The sequence below is a fragment of the Mus musculus genome, chromosome 13 (genome assembly GCF_000001635.26).
Source record: "Mus musculus strain C57BL/6J chromosome 13, GRCm38.p6 C57BL/6J".
Classification (NCBI taxonomy): domain Eukaryota; kingdom Metazoa; phylum Chordata; class Mammalia; order Rodentia; family Muridae; genus Mus; species Mus musculus.
In genome coordinates this window covers 113506559-113531898 of record NC_000079.6, presented here as the reverse complement: position 1 = coordinate 113531898, position 25340 = coordinate 113506559, and the positions used below count along the sequence as shown (strand labels likewise).

General features: G+C 43.4%; 2 long non-coding RNA genes across 4 annotated transcripts in view; both read left to right on the top strand.

Moving 5' to 3' along the window:
* Gm34471 overlaps nt 1-25340 on the top strand; it is a 33714-nt gene that overhangs the window by 6868 nt on the left and 1506 nt on the right. For 2 of the 3 annotated variants that reach the window (XR_003950669.1, XR_003950670.1), the window contains exon 3: nt 23285-24728. This is a non-coding gene — a long non-coding RNA (predicted gene, 34471). Of the gene's footprint in view, nt 1-23284; nt 25333-25340 lie in introns of those variants that run through there. The other variant, XR_873980.2, reaches the window with a different exon arrangement.
* On the top strand, nt 4662-8345 carry Gm34528. The gene is made up of 3 exons (XR_382932.2): nt 4662-5174; nt 7216-7328; nt 7641-8345. It is a non-coding gene; the product is annotated as a predicted gene, 34528 (long non-coding RNA).

Below are 25340 nucleotides of genomic sequence, written 5' to 3'. Positions count from 1 at the left end.
AGCTCTGAGAAGGGCAGGCAGGGAAGGACAGGTGGCCCAGCTCAGATCTGCAGTGAGGCAACTAAGTAAGTAACAAGGAGGTCACTAAGGTAACAAGGAGGGACCTGGAAAGGATCACATGGAAGGTGACAAGAAAAGCTCGTGCTCTTTGTGCACTGAGTGTCACCGGTGTCCCCACACTCAATCACACAGCCAAGAGCTCCTCATGAGCTTAGAAGGATCCTGGGAGGCATCTTAAGACTTCCAAAACATGACTGTGATCAGTAGTTTAAGCCAGATAAATACTGTCATATTTCCACCAGTGAGCTTTTGATGCCCTGGGGAAGCAGGGACAAATCCAAATTAAGGGGGAGAAATTACCCCATTTTTAGCTTTAGAAGATTTGGAGGAGAAACATGCAAAGGCCAGTAGGGTTCCCTCCAACCTGAGCCTGGGTGGGGCTTTCAGAGCCTTGGCTCCTCCATATCTCCTCAGAGGCAACCTTCTTCCTCCCCATGCCTGCGACATTCAACCAGAACTAACTACTTAGCAAAGGAACAACACAGAAAGATCCTTTTAGCTGAGTTATGATTAAGCAGATCTTTAGAAATGTGCTCACTTTACTGTGAAGAGTGGCTAAAGAGGACCACAATCTCATAGAAGATCACAGGCAGCCAGGAGCCCACCGAGGGGCCGTTAATCTGAAAACACCTTGACCGAATCCACACATAGCACTCAGTATTTCTCTAAATCAAACCAACATAAAGATAAAAAACCCAGCTTCTAGTTGGTTCTATCCATCAAATGCTATAGTATAGAGTAGCTACATAGACTAGCATGTTCTCAGTGGTCCTCAGCAATAGCATCCACAGTTGTCATGTTTCTTGATTTTCAAGTTATTGCCTACTGCTCTGTGTTATGGCCCTTCATCATTCATTTGGAGCGACTTGGGCTCCAGTGGGCTGTTGCTAGCATCCTACAGCCTTGGGACTTACTTGAACTCTTGCTCTTTTTAGGGAGCAAATACTTCACGGAGGCTTGTTTTCCCATGAGCCAGGCACGATAAATGGATCCAGCAGAAGTGAACGAAACAGAAACCCAGGCTACAGTTCTGTATATCCTGGAGCACCCAGAACGATGCAGACCCTTCAAGTTTCTTAGTTTACTACTTTGGGGGATATTTTGAAGAGATTTTTTTTTCTTCATAACCTCAAGGCCAATGTTTCAGCGTTGAACTGCAAATGTATTCTGCTGTGGCCAGAGATTCATGGATATTTCAGCTACTTCTTAGGCTGTTCAATTTCCTGTTTCATTGATCAGAGAGACCATCCTTGTCCACACAGGAACTGCAAGGTTTTTGTAGTAATAGGATCTAACAATCTAAAGCAGGTAGAAGAGTTCCTCTTGATCTTCTTCTGGGAAGTCCCCCTGTCAGGAGGTAAGCAGAAGACAAAACCACTGTCCGAATTGGATTCCTACACCTTATGACCCATTTATGGTTGTACAAAGCTAGAGGTCCTGAAGTCGGCTTTACAGAAAGTAGGGACGTGGCTATAATTGGGCTCTAGCCCCAAGGGCATTTAGCTTGAGTTTTACGTGAATACAGCCCTGGGTTCTGTTGCCTAACTATAAACAAACAAATGAATCAATAGCAGCCATGTATTAGCCATTGAATCCGAGGTGAATTTCATGTGCAGTATGGAAGGGACATGTGCCGGTGTCTTCTTCTGGACACCGTGTCATCTTTATGTTTGCTGTGGAATTATGACATTGGAAAATTGGTGCCTCCCTTAAGGTCTTCCAAGGGAAAGGAACTCATGAGCACTTTGCTAAGGGACTGCCTGTCAACTTGGACTCATCATGGTTTCTTGCCTTCTCTCTACCTGTTTTCTGTTTAGACATCACTGCCTTCGTCTGGCTGTCACCAACATGTAGCCTGGCCTATAACAGTGGCTGTACCTGGGTCTCTAATCCCTCCTCCAATCAGTTGCTTCTGGGAAAATGAAAGCATATGTCTGAACATGTTCTTTTCCTGCAGGTGCCCATGCTGGGCTCTGTCCAGTCTTCTTGCTCAGGGAGCCACACACTCCTTCAGAGTGACAGCAAGATACCTCACAAATTGCAGCCTAAGCTAAGCATTTAACAGCTAATAGTTCTGTGGGGAGACAAGAGATAAGTGGTGTTGACCAGACAGAGCTAGCTCAGAGGGTGTTACAAAGAGAGAGCTAGCTCAGAGGAGGTTGCAAAGAACGTGTTCACAACCCTCCCACCCTCATTCTCTCTCTTCCACGATAGTCCTTTGCCCCTTTGCCTCGCCCTGTTTTCTCTTTGCTCTGATGGCTATCTATCTACTTAGGTGGATGAGTAGATGGGGTTTATGTCTGCTCCTGAGTTGGTCACTTGCTGCTGTACCCTGAGTTGATTTCCTCAGCACATCTGGGAACATCTGCCTACGCTGAAGACTTTCTGAGCTTGGAGGAGCATTCAGTCTATAGTGTCCAACATAGCTCCTGGGGCTTAGCCATTGCTTCTTCAATGGTGGTGGTTTGCTTGAGCACATTTTCATATTCTACTACTCTCAAAAACTCACTTAAAAGTTTTGGTTTTTTTTTTTTTTGCCACCCCAAACCCAGACTTGCATATTGGCTCTTGGAAAAGTTTGTTCAGTTAGTACCTTGAGGCCCTTGTCTCTCAGGAAGCCATCATATGTATTTGTGGCTATAAATTCCTACCTTCCTATCCTGCAACAGACTTTACAAGGTGGTGAGCAAGAGGTTCTTTAGATGTGTATTTAAAAGTCAAATTAAAATTCCAGCTTCCATATTTCCATTTTCTTGGATTTTGATGCTGTTTGTGTAGAGAATAAAAAAGAATGTAAAGATAGTTGAGACAGATTACATTTATGTCTTAGTTTGGGTATCTATTGCTATGGTGATAGAGCACCATGACCAAAAGCAACCACGGGAGGAAAGGGCTTATTTCATCATCTTGCATCTTGTAATCTGTGATTCAAGGATAGGAAATCAAGGCAGAAACCTCGATGTGGGACCTGATTACAGAGGCTGTGGAGGAGTGCTACCTACTGACTTGCTCCTCGTGGCATGTTTTCTTATACATTCAAGGACCATCTGCCTAGGGGCAGCACCACCGCATCTATTATTAATTAAGAAAATACCCCACTGGGTTCCCAATAGGTCAGTCTGATGGGAGAGTCTTTCTCAATTGAGGTTCCTTCTTCCCAAATGACTAGCTTGTGTCAAGCTGACAAAAGAATCAACCAGGATAATTTAGAGTAATTTAACAAACCAAGGGGCAATTGGACTCTACTCATGTTCCAATCAGTCATGACATGATTGTGAGTCATTTGGTGGGCTGCTACTTTTGCCACTAAGGAACCTCTTTCCTGTGGAAGCCAGGGAATAATTCATTTAAATCATGGATTAAGGATTTATTACATATTTTCCACAGTAAAGAACATATTGCTTTGTTATTTGAGTTACAGAAGATTTGGCCCTCTCTGAAGAGTTTTTAAATACTTCATTCCCCTCATAAAGTAGAGCTAAAACGTTAGTACAAATGAGATAATTGATGAAAGTGAGATCTAGGACAGAATAGCCCCAAGATTACTACCAGCTGAGAGCGACCCTCATGTTATGGAAAATTAGTCTGCCTTTCAAAACCAAGTGAGCTGACATTATTAAACTCTTATCGTATTAAATATTTTACAAGTATTATTCTACTTAATCCTTAAGGAAATGCCTGACGTTGAGGTATATATTCACATTATAACACAAAGAGAACACTGAAGCCCAGGGAAGTAGAGTCCAGAGTGAAGTGCAGAGAATGGCTTCAAGTTCTATTTGCTTCATCTTTTATCCATAGGACACTAGGCAGCATGGGATATCCATATGAGGAATCGCCTCTGCAAGTGGATGGCTTGACAGATGTGCCCCAACTTGGCTGGGGTCCACGTCCCCAAAAGCCTCCTCCATGTGGGAAGATTGGTGGAGAGGCTGGGTTGCCTTTCCCTCCAAAGGCAAATTTGCACAACCTGTATGTGACAGCTTTGCATCTTAGCAAGAGGATCAGCTGTTTGTTGCTGTACCTTGGGAAGAGGGGAGCAGAGAGGGCGAGGTCTTAGATGACCTTCAAGGGGGTCTTTCTGGAGCGCCTCATTTTGAGAAATGGCCTGTATCTCACTTGTCAGGAAAAAGAATCCGACGATTTCTGCAACGGATCTATCAACTCTCCTGAAAGCAAAGTTCAGCCTTTAACTTATCCTTGAATTTAGGACCTTATAGACTCTGAGAAGACCATCTCAGCCACATTTAGTACAGGAAGCAGGGCTCAGACTACATTTTTGCTGCTGGGCAGTCAATGTTGATTGTCTGGATTCTAAGACATTCAGTGATCATGGACAAAGAACTCTATCACCTACAAAGGCAAAAATTATTTTGAGAAATCTAAGGCAAAACAAAACGTCCCCACCCCAAGGAAAGCTGAACTTAGCTTTTGATGAAAATAAGGCTATTTCAAATGACATCATTGTTTGTCTCTTCTTGCTATCTCTTTTGGAGATAGCTCCGGGTTTATCCCTAGCCAAAGCTAACAGCTGGACCTCTTTTGAGAATTTAAAAAGCCACGCTTTTATTTAGTCTTGAGAAATCTCCTGTAAAGGGGGTTTCATGGGGACTTTGTTGGGCATCCGGCCCTAGCATAGGAAAACAAATCCAGGATGACTTTCTGGATAATCTGTTATGAAACGGTCAAAGTTCACACCACTGAGACGGGATATTGTTCCAGTGGCTGTTTCACTTAGAACTCCCTTAGCCAGTCTCCACAATCAATAACCTGTTAATTGCTTTTCACCTTTCTTTCTGCCAATAAATAAATACTAGGCGGTGGAGCCCACACCACCAAGCTTGTGCTCCTTCTCACAAAGGGAGTGACTTCTTCTGAGTACCTCTGATCGGTAAGCCTCTATTCTGGTTGACACGGTACATGTCACAAGATTGAAATGACCTTCTGCTTGTCCAGGTGAGTTTAGGGAGATGTCAGCGCATGCAAACATCTAAGAATCAATCACCATCAGCTGAAGGATCCGCTAGAAGAGCTGGGGTAGCCGTGTAGCTCAGTGGAGTGTTTTTCTGGCATACCCAAGGCCATGTATTGATCCTCACCACTGCATAAACCAGGTACGGTGATGCACGCGACGGATGGTGCTGCCTGTAATCTCAACATTTGGGAGGTGGACACTGGAGGATCAGAAATTCAAAGTCTTCTTCAACTAAATGGCTAGTTCTAGGATAGCCTGGGCTATATGAGACCCTGTCTCAAAAAAAACAAACAAACAGAACAAAACAAACAAACAAACAAACAAACAAACAAACAAAAAACAGTAACAAGATATCTGTAAAATCAAACTTAAAGATCAAACTTAAAGACAGTCTTTGTAAGGAAGTCAGGAGGTAGATAGAATCTTAGATGAGAGGAATTTGAGTTGTAAACAAAATTATTGGCAAGAATTCCCTAGCTAGATGTGAGATCCAGAGAATAAGCATGACTAATTTACACATGCAATTGGAACAGTAACCACATTAACCATTGCCATTGTGCTTAAACTTGTTGTATCCAAAACTCATGATGAAATTTTATCCCGATATGAGTGCTGAGAGACTTACAGTACTAACAACCCAGTGGGGATTTTAAGACAAGAATTAGATTATGAGGGTTTTGGTCTCACAAATGGATTAATTTGTTAATAGATATAGATATATATAAAACAAATGACTTTGCTTGAGAATGAATGTTATAATTGAGGTTTTTTTTCTATTTCTTGTGTGTGTCCTTCTTAAGCAGTGCCCCACACCATCAGTACTCTACACAGTCCCCAGTACAAAGGAAACCATCACTGATAAAGCTCCTAGACCCTAGATTCCCTGTCTCTAGAACCATGAGCTGAATAAGCCTTTATCCTTTATAAATCACCTAGTCTGTGGCATTGAGCTGTAAAAACAGAACATGGACCAAGAGGCATTCATTGTCTACGAGTGCTATTGTCTGGACATTTCAGCTCTACTATATGGCCTGAATAGGCCCAGAACAGATTCTACTGTACATTGAACCTCATTGACAAAGAGATCCTTCTTGCCCCCTTCCTTCCATCTTTCTGCTGCATAGAAATGAATTAAATAGGGATTCTAAGGAGGCTGGCATGTCCTTGCCCCTGCTAAAAGACTGATTTCTAGAGTGATTGAGAGATTGCTATTGGTCTTAGAAAGATACTGGCCACTGATCTAATGTGTTCCCAATCCCTGGATCCCCTTTTTCTTGTGGGGGTCCTGTGCTCAAACTCTGGCTCCCCCTCCAGCACTTGGGCCATGGTATGCTTAGTGTGGCTTCCCTGAGATGTAAAGAGGTCCAGCCAGTGGATCCAGACAAAATAATGTCCTTGGCAGAGATGCCAACATGGAAAACAGAGGAAGTCTAGCAGATAACTGGCTTCCTCCGAAGGAACTGGGGAGTTTTTATGGACCACAGTGAATTGTTGGCACCAGCAGGGGATGGAAATCAGACCTGAGTCTCCACTTGACTGTGCATCCTGGCAGGTTTGACAAGGACAAACCACACCAGGCAATGTGAGTAAAGGAACAGGGAGCTGGGGAGGTCCCCTTCTGTATAGAGTTTCTAGAAACCTAGCTGAACTCTCAAGAAGTGAGTCGAGCCACACATATAAGGAACTATGGACTCTACATCAGAGGGGCCTGCTAGGGGGACTGATACAGGACTCTTTGAAATGTACCAATTTCAGAACATCTCTTTCCTAGCAGTAAAATGAGAGTTGACCCAAAGATTACCCCATAGTGTGCAGAGAATAAAAGACTGGGGAGTACTCAGTTCTAAGTGGGACATTCATATCACACACACACACACACACACACACACACACACACACACACACACCACACACACACACACACACACACACACACACACACACACCACACACACACACACACACACACACACCAAGGACCAAGGCTCAAGGATCTTTATGGAAGAGGGAGTGAGAAGATGGTAGGAGCCAGAAGTGACTTATAACATCAAGGAAACCGTGTTTTCCAGACACAGTGGTGCATATGGCTGTTGTAATTCTTAATTATTGTTGATCTGTTAATACTAACGGTATAGTACCATCCCAGTTACAAAAAGGACTTTTTACATCTGTTATCTCAGGAATTTTTAGTCCTGGAATGTGAAGTAGAGTCAAAACTGGGCAATACAGAGAGGGTTCCTTGATTTGGACGAGACAGAGCCTGCAGGATTGAGTGGCTACCTTTGGGTCTAAGGTCAGTGGTGAGTTACTGTTCCTTTTTGACTGTGACAGGCCCCCCCCCCAACCAAAATGTGACACAAGTAGCACTCAGTACCTGTGGCTCCTCCCACACTTCTCGCCCCACCCCTACCCTAAACCTCTACTTCACTCAAAGTCATGTCCTGCCTCCAGATAGTTTATATCCAAGGATTGTTCCAAGTGCAAAGTGTGGGGGTGGAAAACTTAAATCCTTACCTGTTTGAGAGCTGACATATGGGATGCATTGCGGTCTCTGTTGCTATGGCTCAGCCCCTAGATTAACCCTGATTCTCCCACCTCCTTACAGATATTCCCTAGTGAGCCTCCCGAATGTCATGTTTGGCTTTTGGGATTGTCTCCCAGGCTCCATCTGGTCAATGGCAGACACAGCTGACTCAACAGTTTATGAACACTGCACATAACACTTCGCTGTCCACTAGAAGATATTCTTAACAACGGTTGAACACTGGCTGCCACATTCTCATCTGACTCTGGGCCTTACGACGATGTTTCTAGTCCTAGTGACAGTTCTCAGGGTGAAACTCACCTGGAATGTCACAGGTAGGAAAGAGTTGCTGTCCCTTGCATCCCATAGGAATGAGTCCTCTGGTTCAGCAGCCATCTATCGGTCACAGGAAAGCACGAAGCTTTCTATCCACCCCTGACTGACTGAGCCAAATGCCAGCTCTGCAGTTAGGGACTTAGCTGCTTGACTCAGTCCTCTTGCCGTCTCGACTTCTGGCCTAAGGAACACCCAGCCACTGCCCCACTTAGCTTCTCAAGTTTTCCAGGATGGCTCATTCAGGATCATCCAGTCCTCCCACCACCTTTTCCCCAGCAGTGACACTCAGAGGCCACCCTGAACCGGATAAGGGCTTTCACTTGTTAACATTCAAACTGAAACAATGCTCGCCTGCAAGATAATTAGGCACGTGACAGTTTGGTGAGGTCTTCTTAGGACAGCCATTTTAACAATAGAACATTTTGTTGTGAAAAGTTAAGTTTGGCAATAAAACTTTCAGTGTGTGTGTGTGTGTGTGTGTGTGTGTGTGTGTGTGTGGGAGTAGGGGTTGGGTGGGGGTGAGGAACTCTTGATTAAACCACAAAACTGAACATTCATCATATTTTTCTCTAAGCATTTTGACAAAGCAACGAGGACACATGCACACAGTGTACACCAAACCACACTCAATCAATGCCTCCCCCATTTCTCCTTCTGATTTTGTTCTCAACCACAATTCTTTTTCAGTATAGTATTCTTTTATTACATGTTGAGCGTTTCAATGTTGCATACAATGTATTTTGATTCTTACCTTTGTTCCTCCACACAACTCCTCCCAGATCCAGTCCGCAAGCCCCCTCCAAACTTTATGTCCCCTTCCTCAAAAACTCACTGAGTTCAATTTTTGTTGCCTATCTACTCATAGGTTCACCCACCTGCCTTTCTGAATCAGTTACACTCAAGAATCCACCCTGACTTGTAGGCTTCTATCATGTGTTAAAAAGCTTTTGGTCACATGAAGAAATACTTGATAAAGTCAAGCTATGAGGAGGAAAGACTTATCTTGGTTCATGGTTTCAGAGGTTTCCATTCATCATCTTTTGGCTTCATGGCTTTTAGTTCTGTGCTGAGGCAGCATAGCATAAGGAGCACGTGGTAGAAGAAATGATTCGCCTTGTGGTAATGGGAAACAAAGAGAAAAGAGGTGGCTAGGGTCTTAATATCTCTTGCAAGGGCAGGTTTACAGCGATTTAACTCTCTCTTAACAAGAAACACTTCCTACAGGTTCTCCTACCTCATGGCAGTACTTAGGGATGGGGAACAAGCCTTCAAGATGTAGCCTTTGGAGAAGATTTAAGATCCAGACAATGATGCACCCAAAATTGCATTAATAATAATAAAAAAAAACCCTGCTACTTACTTATTCCTAAGGGGAATGAATTTAAACAGACGATGGAGTCTACTTTCAGTTGGTAGAAATAATTGCTAACATGTATAATAAACACCCTACACCTATTTTTTTTAAAAAGATTTATTTATTTATTATACATAAGTACACTGTAGCTGTCTTCAGACACACCAGAAGAGGGCGTCAGATCTCGTTAGGGATGGTTGTGAGCCACCATGTGGTTGCTGGGATTTGAACTCAGGACCTTCGGAAGAGCAGTAGGGTGCTCTTACCTGCTGAGCCATCTCACCAGCCCCCACCCTACACCTATTAACTCAACTGTCCCGGGGAACAGAGGGGTAAGTGAATGAGACTTTATTCCATAAACACACGGGCTCCAAACCAATCTGCCCCTGTTCTTTTTTAGCCACTGCACCATCTGTCCCCTTGTGTCCTGGCTGAATAGACTGTGGGTAGATTACATATTATCTTAAGCCTACAATTGAAGGTAGACTAATGAAAAAAAAATAGCCAAATCTACATCCCGACCAAAGGTTCTCACCAACACATTCACCTGGAATCCAGTGTGCAACGGTGGATATGTAGCATTCAGAAATAAGCAGTTGTTCTACTGGGAAGAGAATAGGAGCAGACCATCTAAGAGAAAGAACCATCACGGACGTGCTTGCCCATCTGAGAACTGAGATGAGAATTCTGAAAATTTTGAACCTGAAAAAGGAACATAAAACAGAGCCATTGGCACCTTTCAAAGTTCAGTTTCTCATGTTTTTTTTTAAATCATTAATCACAAATGAGATATCATCTTTAAAGTTCTTCTATAATTGAATAGTTGTTCATGTCAGAATTCATTTTCACCAAATGTCCCTTGAAGTTGCAAGAGTGAGTTTTCAGATATTTTATTAGTGCTAAATTTCTTAAAGGGAACATTCTAATAATATAGACATCTCCAGATAACATCAACATTGGAGGCCAGAGGACGGGTCAGGTAGACTAGCTTCAGTGACAGATGGTAAGACAGGGAAAGATGGAAAATGTAATAAAAACATCATGTGATCTCTAACAGACTTCAATACAAATAATAGTTAAAGAGTAAATTTGTTAACTTTAATGATCTAAACATGGCCTGTGATTTTTGCCTTTTCTAAAGGGTCATAAGCTAGTCAAACTTAGATCCTAGCAAAAGATGGAGACCTCTGTGTCCAAGACAGTGATGTTGTCCCCCATTCCAGCAATCACAGCATAGCATGTGGCCCAAGCTTCATATTTCCATCTATCTCCATTGTCCCCCAAGTCTCACGGATGCTGTAACATGCCCAGTAGATGCTGTGCATGGAGATGTGTTTGCCACACAGCTGAGAGATACCAAGTTTCAAAAACTCAAATGTTTTTAATAAGCTGCCAACAGACTTGCTACCTTTGTCCTATTATTGTTGTTGCTGCTGTAACTATTATTAACAGTGTTTGGCTGTAAATTTCCTTTTATGATGTCTAAGGTCATTCTAGGAGAAGAATGAGATTTGACGTGATTGTAGGTATTCAGGTGTTTGTTGAGAGAGAAATGAAAAAAAAAAAAAAACCAAGAAGGGCAAGGTATAGCATGATGGCATGCTATAGTTTAGCAACAGCGTCCTGTAACCCTCAGTTATTTAAAATAAGACTACTGGAGAGTTAGCTAGAAACACCATATGGGGAAAGTTGAGTTAACATTTTTTTCTCCTACCAAGTCATAAGAAAGATTATAAGTAGTAGACGTATAAATATTTGTTCCCTTTCTTTGCTGTTGAATCCAGACATCTGGAAGAGAGCTTAGCAGATAACACAAGCTTAATAACTAACTTCTGAATGAATGAAGCACCTGCAACTCATTTGTGAAGCTAAGGTCTGTAGGGTTGTCTTAGTTAGGGTTTTACTGCTGTGAACAAACACCATGTTCAAGGCAACTCTTATAAGAACAACTTTTAATTGAGGCTGCCTTACAGGTTCAGAGGTTCAGTAAATTATCATCACGACAGGGGCATGGCAGGCATGGTGCAGGAGGAGCTGAGAGTTCTAAATCTTCCTCTGCAGGCCACTAGGAAAAGACTGACTCTCTCATGATTAGGAGGAGGGTCTCATTGCCCATTCACACTGTGACACATTTCCTCCAACAAGGCCACACCTCCTAATAGTAGTGCTACTCCCTTGGCCAAGCTTATTCAAGCCACTTCAGGGGTTAAAGGAAGCCAGCTATCCCCTGCCTTTAGATTTCTAAACTCAGCAGGGTCTTTGTAGGTACCTCAGGCTGGCCTTGACCTCTCCATCCTCCTGCCTGTTCCTCCTGAGTGCTGGGATTATGTTTTGCATCTCATCAATGTATACTCTTGCTAGGCCAACATTTTTTTGGTGGTGGTGGGGGGGTGAGTCAAACACAAAGGCCAAGTTCTAGATTCAACTTAATACTCAAACCCCAATCTACTTTGCAGAAGTATTTTTGCTGTTAGTATAGAGCAGGGAGTCCCAGTGAGTTTAAAGACAGGGTTTGTTTGTTTTTTTCAATATTCAAAGTATATTTTCACAAAACAGGGAATGGGGGTATAGCTCAGCCTGCATGCAAAAGACTCTTGATTCAATTCCAACAATACTCCTGCCAGAGAACGAGAGAGAGAAAGAGGGAGAGAGAGAGAGAGAGAGAGAGAATATGGTTATTACATTTTTAGTATTCAGTGATTACTTTTTGTCATATTAGCTCAAGTAAAAATTTAATCATGTTTTAATATCAATCTACATTAAATAGACTAGAACTCTACCTGTAAGTGTTGAAAAACAGTAATAAATATATATATTAAAAGCACTTCATCTATTTTCATACTTAACAATGCATATTTGTGGTTATGAATTCGTGATGTGGAAAATCTGGTAGTTAGATTCATGCTGGTAGATCATATTGCCTTGCTTCTAAAAGCTACTTTAAGGGGGGTTGGGGAGATGGCTTGGTGATTACTATGGCTGTTCTAGAAGACCCAGGTTTGGTTCCGAGCACCCACATGACAAAACATACCCTTCTGTGGCTCCAGTTCCAGGGGGTCTCATCCCCTCCTCTGTCCTGCATAGGCACTAGGTATACATGTGGTACAGAGACATACATGCAAACAGCACACACACACACACACACACACACACACACACGTACACACACACACACACAATTTAAGAACAAGCTACATCAGGTTAATTTATACAAATTATTTTCAAGGAATGAAGTCCTAGTAATGAAGATTGACTATATTGAAGGGCTAAGTGTACCATACGCAAGCTGCCTTGTGACTTTAGATGGAAATCTTGGAGGAATAAATTCCTTGAGATGAAAAATAAGGACATTAATGACTGCCTTGCTCTGGGCTAATGTTTCAGACTGGCACATCCTCCACCTTCTACCTCTAAACTCAAGATCTATGGAGGAGATGCCAGGGAGCATCTCGCCTGAGCTTTCTGTCATCTCCTGTGAGCCATAGTCAGGGCTATAATTTTTTATCTCTCCAGAAGCCTCCATCTCAGCAGTGTGGACTGCTTCTTGTCCTCTTCCTGTTCCCTGGAAGTGCTGGGCAAAGACCCACCCGCTCATGCTCAGATCAACGGGCTGGGTTGGATTCTTTACCTGGAATAGCGATACCGCTGCTCGAGAGTGAACTGATTGGCACCAAGAAAGGAAGACTTTTGGACTCATTTCCTCACTTACAAACCATAACCTCAGGGACAATAATTTGTGGGCTACGGCAGTCTCCTTGATGTAGAATCTTGACTCACGGTGTGACAGTACAGTCTTCCTAGCTGTTGAGTACTTTAACTTCATTCTTTTTAATCTGAAGAACTCAACTCACCTTTGTTATTCTAATGTGTGATCTGGTCCGTGGTTTAGTTTTAACAGAGTATATTTCCCCTTAGAATATAGCAGTGAGCAATTTTTAAATTTTTAAAATTTTGTTATTCTTGGATGGGGGTAGATGTATGGCCATGCCATAATACATGTGTGTGGCATTGGAGGACAATTTTGCAACGTGAGTTCTCTCCTCCCATGAGTACATGGGTTCCAAGGATCAATTCGAGTGATCAGGTTTTCATGTCAACCAATGATACAAACAATACTAAGTATGCCATTCAAAAAGCAGCAACAAGATAGGACGAACTGGTTCTCTTAGCTGTCAAGTTTTAGAACCAAGAGGATTGATGGCTTCGGTCAAGAGGAGAGTGAGGAAGCCAGCTGTACAGACTTGCTACACTGACAGCTAGCCTCTCCTGCACTTTGGTAGGACAGCTGCTGCAGTTTTGGAGTGGAGCATGGGCCAAAGGGCAAAGTCTGACTAGTAGGGAACCTACGATTATCTCATGAGTCACAGTACAGAGCATTAAAACGTCTACCTGGTTTCTTTTCTGCCCTTATTGTTTACCAAGTGAGCCTCAGTCCCTCGTTGCCAACTGGAAAAGCCAGGTTTCCCATTCTTCCTCTAGGTAGATGACTAAATGTCAAACAATGCGATGTAACTGGAGGTTATTAGGTGGTAGCCCATGACTGTTCCTTTAGGAGGGATTGATTTAGCTAGATACCTGTTTAACTAAGTGCTTCCTCTGTTGCTGACTACAATATGGAAATGATAACAGCCACCATCTGGGACAGGAGGATGTCTAGGGATGTTAAACCATATCCAGGATAGCAAAGCAGAAAAACAGAGGAACCTGAGCCCATGGTGACGTGGAAGAGCCTTCCCAACAGTCAATAATCAAGGCTTGCAATTTATCATCCCTGGATTATGTCCGGCTTATAAATTGGGAAAGCTTCCGGGGCCCATCAGTTGACTTAAGTTTCTGGAGACACAGCTACATCCTGTCTCGTCCAAGCCACTGTTTGTAGACCGAAGAGCACTGGGGTGGGAACGTTTTAGAAGGGAAGCCACTGGAGCCCCTCCACAGAGCAGCTAAACGAGAAACCGTTCTTTCAGAAGCTCTCCCTGTGATCTGCATGCTCATTAATGTTTTAAAAAAAAAAAAACTGGTATTGATGTAATTAGGCTTTTGTTTATAAAATTGCTGATGGGCAAGATGGCTCAGCAGCTAAAAGTGCTTGACATAAAAACCTGACCACTCAAATGGATCCTTGGAACCTATGCACGTGTGGGAGGAGAGACTTCACGTTGCAAAATTGTCCTCCAATGCCACACTTGTATCACGACATGGCCGCACCACTACCCCTGTCCAAGAATAACAAAAGTTTTAAAATCTAAAAATTGCTCACTGCTATATTCTAGGGGGAAATATACTCTGTTAAAACTAAACCACGGACCAGATCACCCATTAGAATGACAAAGGTGAGTTGAGTTCTTCAGATTAAAAAGAATGAGGTTAAAGTACTCACATATGTGAGGTAAACCATCTTTTAGCCTTTATGCTCAGTGCAGGGAAAAGAAGAGAATCTTGCTTTAAAATTCAGTTTCAGGAAGGAATGGAAGCATAAGTGTATTGTATTATATTTCACATTTTAAAGGGATATGTTCAGGAGTTTTGGAAACAACAGCATTGTAGTGTAGGATATGAAAGAAGTCTATTCATTTCCTCCTAGATCGGGGCATGGATAGAAAACTTAGCTGGAAAGACGTCACTTAAGACATAGATTCTCCTGTTTTCCCTCCCAGCTTTAGGAATACAGAGACCATCCCACACACGTTATAGACAGTTTGCTGGCCTTCCCAGCTGATGTGTATATTCTACAGATGGTCTTAGCCAAAAGGCCGAGAAACGATTGATGTGCATATTTTAAGACTCGATGCTTCTTAGAACACAGGCCATAACACAGTGTCTTTGCCTTCTGTCATGCTCTTTAGTCTGAGTTCAGGGGATTTATTTTATTTATTTATTTTTTTTTTTTGAGACAGGGTTTCTCTGTATAACCCTGGCTGTCCTGGAACTTACTTTTGTAGACCAGGCTGGCCTCGAACTCAGAAATCTGCCTGCCTCTGCCTCCCGAGTGCTGGGATTAAAGGCATGCGCCACCACTGGCCGGCTCAGGGGATCCATTTTGCAGATGACGGAAGCAAAAGAGCACATGCTCCGGGCAAGTGTTCATTACGCATGCTCAGTTCGAGTGGTCATTGCGCATGCTCAGTTCTAGCATTCATTGATGCTAGCACCTTATGCAGGCTCTGATGCCATCCTTGATCAGCAACTATCATCAAATAACCCAATATTGGAAATCTTTGACAGAGGTTTAGGATAAATGAATTTTTTCTCTCTTTTATGTTTCTACTTGATATTCTTTGGCTCATTATGTGATTAAAAATGAAATCATATCTTTGGATGCTTGTGGTTTGGCTAGCTGGCTGGGAAATGGTTTTCTGGCAGTTATTAGTGTTTTTTTTTCTCTTTCTATTTAAATAACACTTACTGGATTTGGTACTTGAACAAAAATGCCAAATTAAGATGTAGGAGAGAATAAACAAACTGCGCATGTTGAAACACTGGGAGTTGGGGTTTTTTGTTTGTTTGTTTGTTTGTTTTGTTTGTGTGTGTGTTAGTTTCTGCTAGTGTTGGGCACAGAAAAATTGTTTTAAACAGAAGCCAAAATTTTGATACTCTCTATAAGAGATATGACTTTAATAGTCTTTTGTTGTTTTTATAGCTGTTTAAGACAGGGTCTTAGGTACTGCAGGTTGGCCTCAAACTTACTATGTAACCTCAAATTCTTGGCTCCTTGTTGGAGTGTGAGGATGTGAGTATGGACCTCTTCCATCTTTGATCTTCATCTCTATTCCCCATCCTGGATGCTCTTTTGAAATGTACAATATTCTTCTAGGAACTAACTTTTTCCTTCTTTACAATAGATGAAGACAGTCTGCTGGTGAATACCCTTATAGAAGTGAAACAGACGAAGGCTATGTTTGCTTCAAACCTGTGCTCTGTCAATTCTCAGCCAGTGCCCACTGCTGCTTCTTGTCCTGAGATAACCACAGTGGGGGGTGGGGGTGGAGGAGGGAGGGGGAGAAGGAGAGGCTTGAAGCTTTTAAGTATTTTACTCTCTTCTAAAGACCATAAAAAGTTATTCAACACCCAAACAGCCCTAACGGGAGGGTCTTGCCAAATACAACATACCGCACAGAAATCAAAAAAGGTTTCCAACTCCCACTGGGTCTCGCAGCAGAAAACGTTGTAGCAAACACAGTCCCCAGTCCCTGCCTGCAGCTAAGATGCGTGTCCCAAAAGCTCTTCAGTTCACATTTTCCTGTGCCGAGATGATCACAATTCTCACCATCCAGAATGTGATACTTGGCTCTAACCAAAGCGAGAGGAAGTGCCCTTCCTGAGCAGGAGCAGAAATCTAAACACAGAACAAGACCACATCTTGTTTCCAGTCAGCCTCCTGCTGTGAGGCCTCCACACTGTGCTTGCTACTTCCTCCTGCAGGCAGGGACTGGTGGTTGGAAGAATTGTAAAAGGCTGAGGAGCCTCTGCCCCAGATGCCTTTAAGGGGGGGGGGGGGTCTCAAGATCAGTGCTTCATCGATCCATCAATCGGCTGGAGTTGCTGACTTGATTCACTGAGCCAGAGCTTGCCTCATCTGCTGTGAACGTTCCGACACACAGCTTGTTTATAAACTATGCCTTCAACGAATACACTCATTATATTTAACAGTACAGTTCTCGGAACTACTGTGAATTTACACTTTTGTTTATTAAGTAGTTACCTTGTAAATACCCAGTGTTAGGTCTAACAGTTTTGAGGCAGCAACGAGACAGTGTAGCTATTTTTTTCTTTCTTTTCTTTCATTTTTTTCAACACATGTGAACCTCAGTTTTCCCTCCCTCCGATCCTCACAGTCCTCCCTTCCTCCCTTCTCCCCCCAGATCAGCTCCTCCGTTCCTCTTCAGAAAAGAGCAGGCCTCCCAGGGATATCAGCTGAACATGACATAACAAAATACAATAAGCCTAGGAGCAAACCCCCACATCAAGGCTGGGCAAGGCAGCCAAGTAGGAGGAAAAGGGTGCCAAGAGCAGGCAGAAGAGTCAGAGACACCCCCATTCCCTCTGTTAGAAGTCCCACAAAAACCCAAGCTAACAAACTTAACATGTATGCAGAGGACCTGGGGCAGACCCGTTCAGGCTCCATGATGGCTGCTTCAGTCTCTCTGAGCCTCCCAAGATACCAGAAAGGCTAAGTAACAATGGAGGTTCTAAGGGGGACTCGTGAATCTCTCTAGGAAGGGGAACTAGGACATATTCTTGGGTAGACTTGGGGCTGGTGGGCATGGGTAGGGGGAAGGATAGAGGAAGAGAGTATGGAGAGAGACATCTGAAACTGGAGGGTAATTGGGGGTAGTGATATGGAACCCTAGTGCAGTAGAAATATGACAGCTCTTAATGGCCTGGGGATCCAAGTTTCACCCTCCCCTTCTTTCTCCTAACAGTAGTTCCACCAATGGCTGCCTTGCACATGACATATAGTAGGGGTGCAGAGGAGGACGTGTGAGCTCCTGTCTGTGGAGGAATGTTGCAGCCAGCACATTCAGTGCCCTTCTATCAATCAGAGAGAGGGCATTTGTTCTCAGTACGCTGACCCCTGTGAATGGAGAGTGAGTCAGAGACCCCCGCATTAACCTCCTGATCTGAGCGATTATGTTTAAGCAATGCTTGGACTTTGTGTGGAGAGATATGCAGGTGTTCAGCAATTCTCTCTCTCTTTTCAAATTAATCATTTCCTCCTATATTTTATTTATTTCTGTTTAGAAGTTGCAGATTTAGTGCTATTAACAGAAAATACATAGCAAAGTCTTCTTAAAAGTGAAAAAAATTATAAATGTTGGAAAAGTTGGCCTCATTAGCATATTCCCAGACTTTTACTTAATACACACTCCTTTGGCAATCACTTAAGACATTTTCACAGGCTTTATCACCCAAGTCTCTGAGTAGTGAGCACTTCAGCTCTTTACCGTCTACACCTGAGAGTGAATGCTGTGTCGTTTGGAAGGGAGACCCTTCAAGCCCCAGCCTCCTCAGAGAGCAGCAGTTCTCAGTCTGTGGGTTTTGATCCCTTTGGGGTCCTACATATCAGCCATTCTGTATATCATATATTTACTTGATTCATCATAGTAGCAAAACCACAGTTGTGAATGTCTTAGTCAAGGTCTCTATTCCTGCACAACCATCATGACCAAGAGGCAAGTTGGGGAGGAAAGGGTTTATTCAGCTTACACTTCTATACTGCTGTTCATCACCAAAGGAAGTCAGGCCTGGAACTCAAGCAGGTCAGGAAGCAGGAGCTGATGCAGAGGCCATGGAGGGATGTTCTTTACTAGCTTGCCTCCTCTGGCTTGCTCAGCCTGCTCTCTTATAGAACCCAAGACTGCCAGTCCAGAGATGGTCCCATTCACAAGGGGCCTTTCCCCCTTGATCACGAATTGAGAAAATGCCTTACAGCTGGATCTCATGGAGGCATTTCCTCAAGTGAAGCTCCTTTCTCTGTGGTAACTCCAGCTGTGTCAAGTTGATACAAAACTAGCCAGTACAATTGACCCCTTGTCAACTTGACACACAAACACATCACTAGTAAGCCTCAACCCTTACGTTCTTATTCATCCCCAAGGTCTAAATAGCTTTAAATATCCCACAGTCTTTACATATTCTTGACATTTCAATCTCTTTAAAATATCATCTCTTTTAAAATCCAAGTCTTTTTACAATTAAAAGTCTCTTAACTGTGGGCTCCACTAAAATAGTTTCTTCCTTCAAGAGGGAAAATATCAGGGCACAGTCACAATCAAAAGCAAAAATCAATGTCCAACCTTCCAATGTCTGGGATCCAACTCACAATCTTCTGGGCTCCTCCAAGGGCTTGGGTCACTTCTCCAGCCATGCCCTTTGTAGCACACGCATCATCCTCTAGGCTCCAGATGCCTGTACTCCACTGCTGCTGCTGCTCTTGGTGGTCATCTAATGGTACTGGCATCTCCAAAACACTGCATGACCCCTTCAGTCCTGGGCCTTCAATTGCAACTGCGGCTGCACCTTCACCAATGGCCTTCCATGGCCTCTCACAGTGTCGAGCCTCAGCTGCTCTTCGTGACCCCTTCATGCCTTCAAAACCAGTACCACCTGGGTGACCCTTACATATTACCAAGTCCCACTGCAGCAGGAGTACAAACTTGGCTATCTCTGGAACACAGCCTCTTTGTGCTTTCAGAAAACACTTCCCAGAAGACGTCACCTCAATGCTGCTGGTCTCTTCTTAATCACCGCTAATTTCTTAGCTCCAGCTAACCAGCATCAATAGTCCCAGTAATGCCAAGTTTTTGCTTTAGTAGTTCTGGTATCTTGTTAATCACGGCTGATTCTTCAGCCCCAGCTAACCAGAACCACAGAATCTTCACAATCAAAACAGCAATGGCCCTGAAAAGAGTCTTTAATTTTCCCTCTGAAATTTCACAAACCAGACCTCCATCTTCTGCACTGTTCTCAACATTATCTTCCAAGCTCCTACACAACATCTGACAGAGCTCTTAACAACGAATGGATCTTCAAGCCCAAAGTTCCAAAGTCCTTCCACAGTCCTCCCCAAAACATGGTCAGGTATTCACAGGAATACCCCACTCTGCTGGTACCAATTTGTCTTAGTCAAGGTCTCTATTCCTGCACAAACATCATGACCAAGAAGCAAGTTGGGGAGGAAAGGGTTTATTTGGCTTACACTTCCATACTGCTGTTCATCACCAAAGGAAGTCAGGCCTGGAACTCAAGCAGGTCAGGAAGCAGGAGCTGATGCAGAGGCCATGGAGGGATGTTCTTTACTAGCTTGCCTCCTCTGGCTTGCTCAGCCTGCTCTCTTATAGAACCCAAGACTGCCAGTCCAGAGATGGTCCCACTCACAAGGGGCCTTTCCCTCTTGATCACTAATTGAGAAAATGCTTTACAGCTGGATCTCATGGAGGCATTTCCTCAAGTGAAGCTCCTTTCTCTGTGGTAACTCCAGCTGTGTCAAGTTGACACAAAACTAGCCAGTACAGTGAAGTAGCAATGAAATAATTTTATGGGTGGGGTTCACCACCACATGATGAACTGGAGTAAAGAGTCAGTTGAGGAGCACTGGTTTAGAGGATGGGGAGGACCAGTACATACATATACATTCCTTTCATCCTAGATATATATATTCCAGTACATTCTGGAAACAAGAAGCAGTTGAAGTATGGGATATGACTCTGTATTTTGAGCCTAGAGGCTAAGTCTTCATCTTGAAGGTTGTAGGGTAATACCAAGAATGGTTGAAAACCCAAGCAAGGAAGTCATGTGAATGAGACAGCCACATTCCTCATTACTACGATTCGAATGCTGGTGTCCCTCTAAAATTCCTCTATTGAAACTTAGCACACGGATGGTGGTACTGAGAGATGGACTCCTGGGAGGTCATTAGAAGATGAATCTTGAGCGAACTGGTTCCTGCCTGTTATCATACTATGAACAGATTAATACACCCATCTTGTGGCTGCATCAACATGTACTACATGGTTCAAATAAGGGTAACCTAAGTATAAATAGTTCTGTTGTTAGGAAGTAGAGGTCTGAACCTTCAACAAGACCTAAGGTCAGACAGACAAAGACAGAAACCAAGCAAAATCAGCAGAACTGGAGAGTGACTTATTGTAGGAGATAATCAGGAGGGGGTGCCAAGGATGAATGGTGAAGAATGTGCCAAGGATGAGTGGCACCCATGGTTCTTGGGGTCCTAAATGAATGCTTAATTCTTCTTAATTAAAAAGGAAGCTGGAGGAAGAGTAGTGTAGTGAGGAGAAGCCTAGAGAAGGGTTCTGTGTGCTCACTGACTAATGGCTGCCATTTATTTTGGTATTGTTTTATGGCAGGCGAGGGACCAGAGCTGTTCATTCCCACTTTAATGGCATGGCATACTTAAGAACGTGTACCCAGATCAAACTCAGAACCAATGACACCTGCTTTAACACCACATGAAGAAAAGCATTTGTTCAAAGCTATGCACCTGTTTGGAGACAACAGGTTAAGGCTTTTTTTTTTTTTTTTTTTTTTTTTTTTTTTAATGACTCAGTGTGGAGACTTTTAAACCAGTATGGAAGTAGAAGAGACAGCATATTGCATCTATCCGTGTCTCTATTAGCCAAATTATTAAGCCTTAGTCAAACTTTTTTCTTCTACCCGTACCCCCTAAAAATATTTCCCCTTGTTTCTCTGATTATTTTAAAGCAACTTTATTGGAACACATGTGCGGAGTAAGCTTTTAATTTTGGAGTGGCTATAAATTCAAAGAATTCTTGGGAAAATAATGCAGAATTTCAGACGTCCAGAAAATTTCTCTCTACCTCACATTCAATCCCCTGACTAGTAGCATTAAATACGGTGTGTTAGTGACAATGAAAGAATCAATATTGATATTAAAGTTTAAGTCCACACTACACCATGTTTTCCTATATTTCTGGTTTCATTGGTCAACTGGGACTATATTTCATGCTGCATTTTAAAGTCCTTATGGGCTTAGCAGTAGAAGGCTCCATTTCAGCCACTGTCTTTGTAGGCTTTTCCACTCTGAAAAGCCTTTATCAGATCAAATGTTCACGTTATGTCCACCCAGCCCCAACCCCTCCCTGACCCTGTGTCTCCTGTGCTCTAACTCAGGGAGCGGATGTCACAGCATCTGTCCACAGCAGCTTGAGGACAGAATATTGTCACACTAGCTCACTCTTAGGGGCACTCTCTAGATTCTCTTTAGAATGCCATTTGGAGTCCATGCTAGGGCAAACTACTGAGTGTAATTTGGGATAATCTGTAAAGCAGAGAATTCAGAAAAAGACCAATACATCTTAGTAAAGGCATTTGTGAGTCTGCTGCTCTGACTGAATGGGACAAAACGAATGGCTTCCAGGGCGAGGGGTTAACGTCCACCCCAGCTGCTCGGAATGCCAAAGCTCTGTGACTTGGCAGATCAGTGGACTTTGCTCATCCTTAGTGTTGGTCAGTTCACCCCAACCAAGAGGTCACCTCACGGGTGCCATGAGTTCTTCGTTGTCACGGGAAGCCATCTCCAGGCCCATGTCTCAGCACTCCTTGGAGTTCTGCATTGTTTCTGATGCAATGCCTGCTTCCACCCAGCCAGGCTAAGTGCACTGGGGCCTGGCTGGGAGCCAACATGGCGTCATTGTCCATTAATAGAAGTTGATGGAGCTCAGGTCTGGCAATGGTCCACTTCCTCCCATATTTTGTCTGCCTAAGGCAAATATATGGAAAAATCAATTAGGCATGCTTTTTTTTTTAAAACCAGTTTGTGCTAATTTGGGCATTGATTTTTTTTTCCTAGCTACTGTTGGCTTTAAAAATACTTTGTGACAAATCTTGTTTTTCCCCATTTATACAAGTGTCTGTAGACACGACTTCTTTCCCAAAATGATTTGAGGTGATACACTGCAAAAACACATTTATTATTAGCATCTGAGCCATTTCTGCTTTCCCTCAAAATGTCCTCCACTAATGTAATATAGTAGATGAATTATGAGTTTATTTATCTACCATACCATTAGTAGCTCCCTTTATTCTATACGGAATATGTATATGGTACACCAAGACTCATATCACAGTTAGGCAACCTGTAAGTGAGAAATGTAAAAGGCAGTCACATGAGATGCAGTTTCACTGTTCCTACACAAGAGCTCTCATTGGATTGAACATCAGCAAATGAGTCTTAGGAAAGTCGGGAAGAACGGGGGTGGGGGGATGAGACCATCTGGGCAAACCACAGTGACAATTCTCTAATATGTAGCCACCTTTGCTCAGATGTCCAAGTCAGAAAACATTGAAAGCATAACACAGTGAACACAGTTGATAATATTCTCACTGGAGACGGGTGAGCTAAATTTACCTGACTCAACTTCACAAGTTGAAATCCTAACACCCTGCTACCTCAAAAAAAATATGTGATTTGGGGATTGAGGGTCCTTAAGGAGTAATTAAGTGAAAATGATCGATAGACTTAGACACTAATCTAATCTGATTTGTTCCCTTACAGGAAGGGACTAAGGTACAGACAGAGGCAGAAGCAAAACTGTGTTGAAGCCAAGAAGCCAAAGAGGAAGTCCTCGAAGGAAGCCAGTTCACGGACACCGCAGTCTTGGACTTTGAAACTGCGGAAAGGCTATGAAACCATTCTGTGTTTAAGCCACTTACTGCAGCCTTCTGAGACCTTTGCTATGACAGCTTCAGCAAACCAACAGAGGCGCAAACGTGTTTCCTAAGGCCCATCTCTAACAGCATTCCTCTCTGCAGGCTGATGACATAGCCCTAGGCTAACTGGAAGCCCAGACTCCCATACCTGGCCCCACACCCGCCATAGTTTGGCAACTCAGGTGTTCCTACGTGAACTTGCCACACTGGCCCACAGTTTGCCAGCCTGGAGACAGAGGCCCCGATCTTGGCAGGCATAGTTTGCCTGCAGGGCTTTTCTACCTGGAACAGAGGGAGCATCATGGCTTTAGAACGTTTTGCCCCTTAGCAGCAGAAGTTAGCTGGTGTAAACCTTACTGTCAGTCAGTGGCCATGTTTTCCCAGACAGAAACAACTGGAATGTATAAGAAGGGAAAGTTGGAGAGGGTTTACTATCCCTCCAGTTGCTTCGTTCATTCAAGCGAACAATTCGAGAGATGCTGACTTCCTGACACTCATTCTGCTGAATTCCATCTGCATCCCTGCTTTCCTGGACAACTTAATTGTTCTTCCCCTTTTGTGTGGGAAGCCACATGTGCCGTTGCAGAGTGGCACTGACTACTGCTGGCCACCACGCATAAGATTGGACAAACAACCAATGTGTACATATGCAGTAAAGTTTTTTGCAAAGACACTGCCTGGCCCGGGCATGATAATGAGGTCTGTAAGGTACTGAGAGTATAAACAATCAGATGTGAGACATGCAAATGAGGTATGATAATGAGGTTCTGTAAGGTACTGAGAGTATAACCAATCAGATGTGAGACATGCAAATGAGGTATGATAATGAGGCTCTGTGAGGTACTGAGAGAGAGTAGCCAATCAGATGAGGAACATGCAAATGAGGCATAGTGCATAACCAATCCGGGTGTAAGACACGCCTCTCCTAGGCCTATAAAAGCAGCACCAGTTCTGGGCTCGGGGTCTTTTCGCCTCTACAATCAAGCTCTCCTAATAAACGTGTGCAGAAGGATCCTGTTGCAGCGTCGTTCTTCCTGGCCAGTCGAGCGCGCGCAAGACTTTTGCTGATCCCACCACCGGTACCCTTGCCCACTGTAGCCTTAGCCACGGAATTCAGATGTTTGTGACTTACAACCGGAGTAACACACCGCTGTCCTTCCATCTTCCTGTTCTCCCATCCCTCTAGCGAAGTGGCTCTGGACTTTCCTAATGCTACCTCTGTTTAATATGGTTCTTCACGTTGAGGTGACCAGCAACCACAAGATTCTTTTTGGTGCTACTTCCTAACTGTGAGTTTGCAACTGTTACGAGTCATAATGTAGATATCTGTGTCTTCTGATGATCTTAGGCAACCCCTGTGTAAGGGTTGGTTGACCGTCACAGAGGTTGAGATGCACTTGTTGAGACCCACTGATCTATTCGACCTGAGTCACTGGCAGGCCCCTTGAACCAAGGTTGTCACTGAATGACAAAGTTAAGTCAAGGGTTAAGCACACTCCTTTCTGAGTGTTTTCTACAGAAAAAAAAAAAAGGCAATAGTCAAATGGGAACACTGGGCATCCCAGCACCGCCCTGTGTTGAGCTCGTCAGAGTCCATCTTTCCAGGGAATGATCTAGCAGATTCAGGTCCTTTCCTCTTCCCCTAGAGGAGGGCATGGCTGCAATGTCATCTTTCACAAACTATTTCAAAGAAAGTGGAAAAGTAAAATTGAATTAAATACGTAAAAGTTCGGAAACTTGAATGTTGTTTTATTTACTCGACTAAGTTTCCTGTCTTCCCGTGTATGGGTGAGATTGCAAAACCAAATGTAAATATTACAAGTGTCTATTACATTTCCCTTGTCCAGGAAACCTCCTTTACTTCCTCCCTTTATTAGAAATGGGACTGTTTTTTCTTTTTC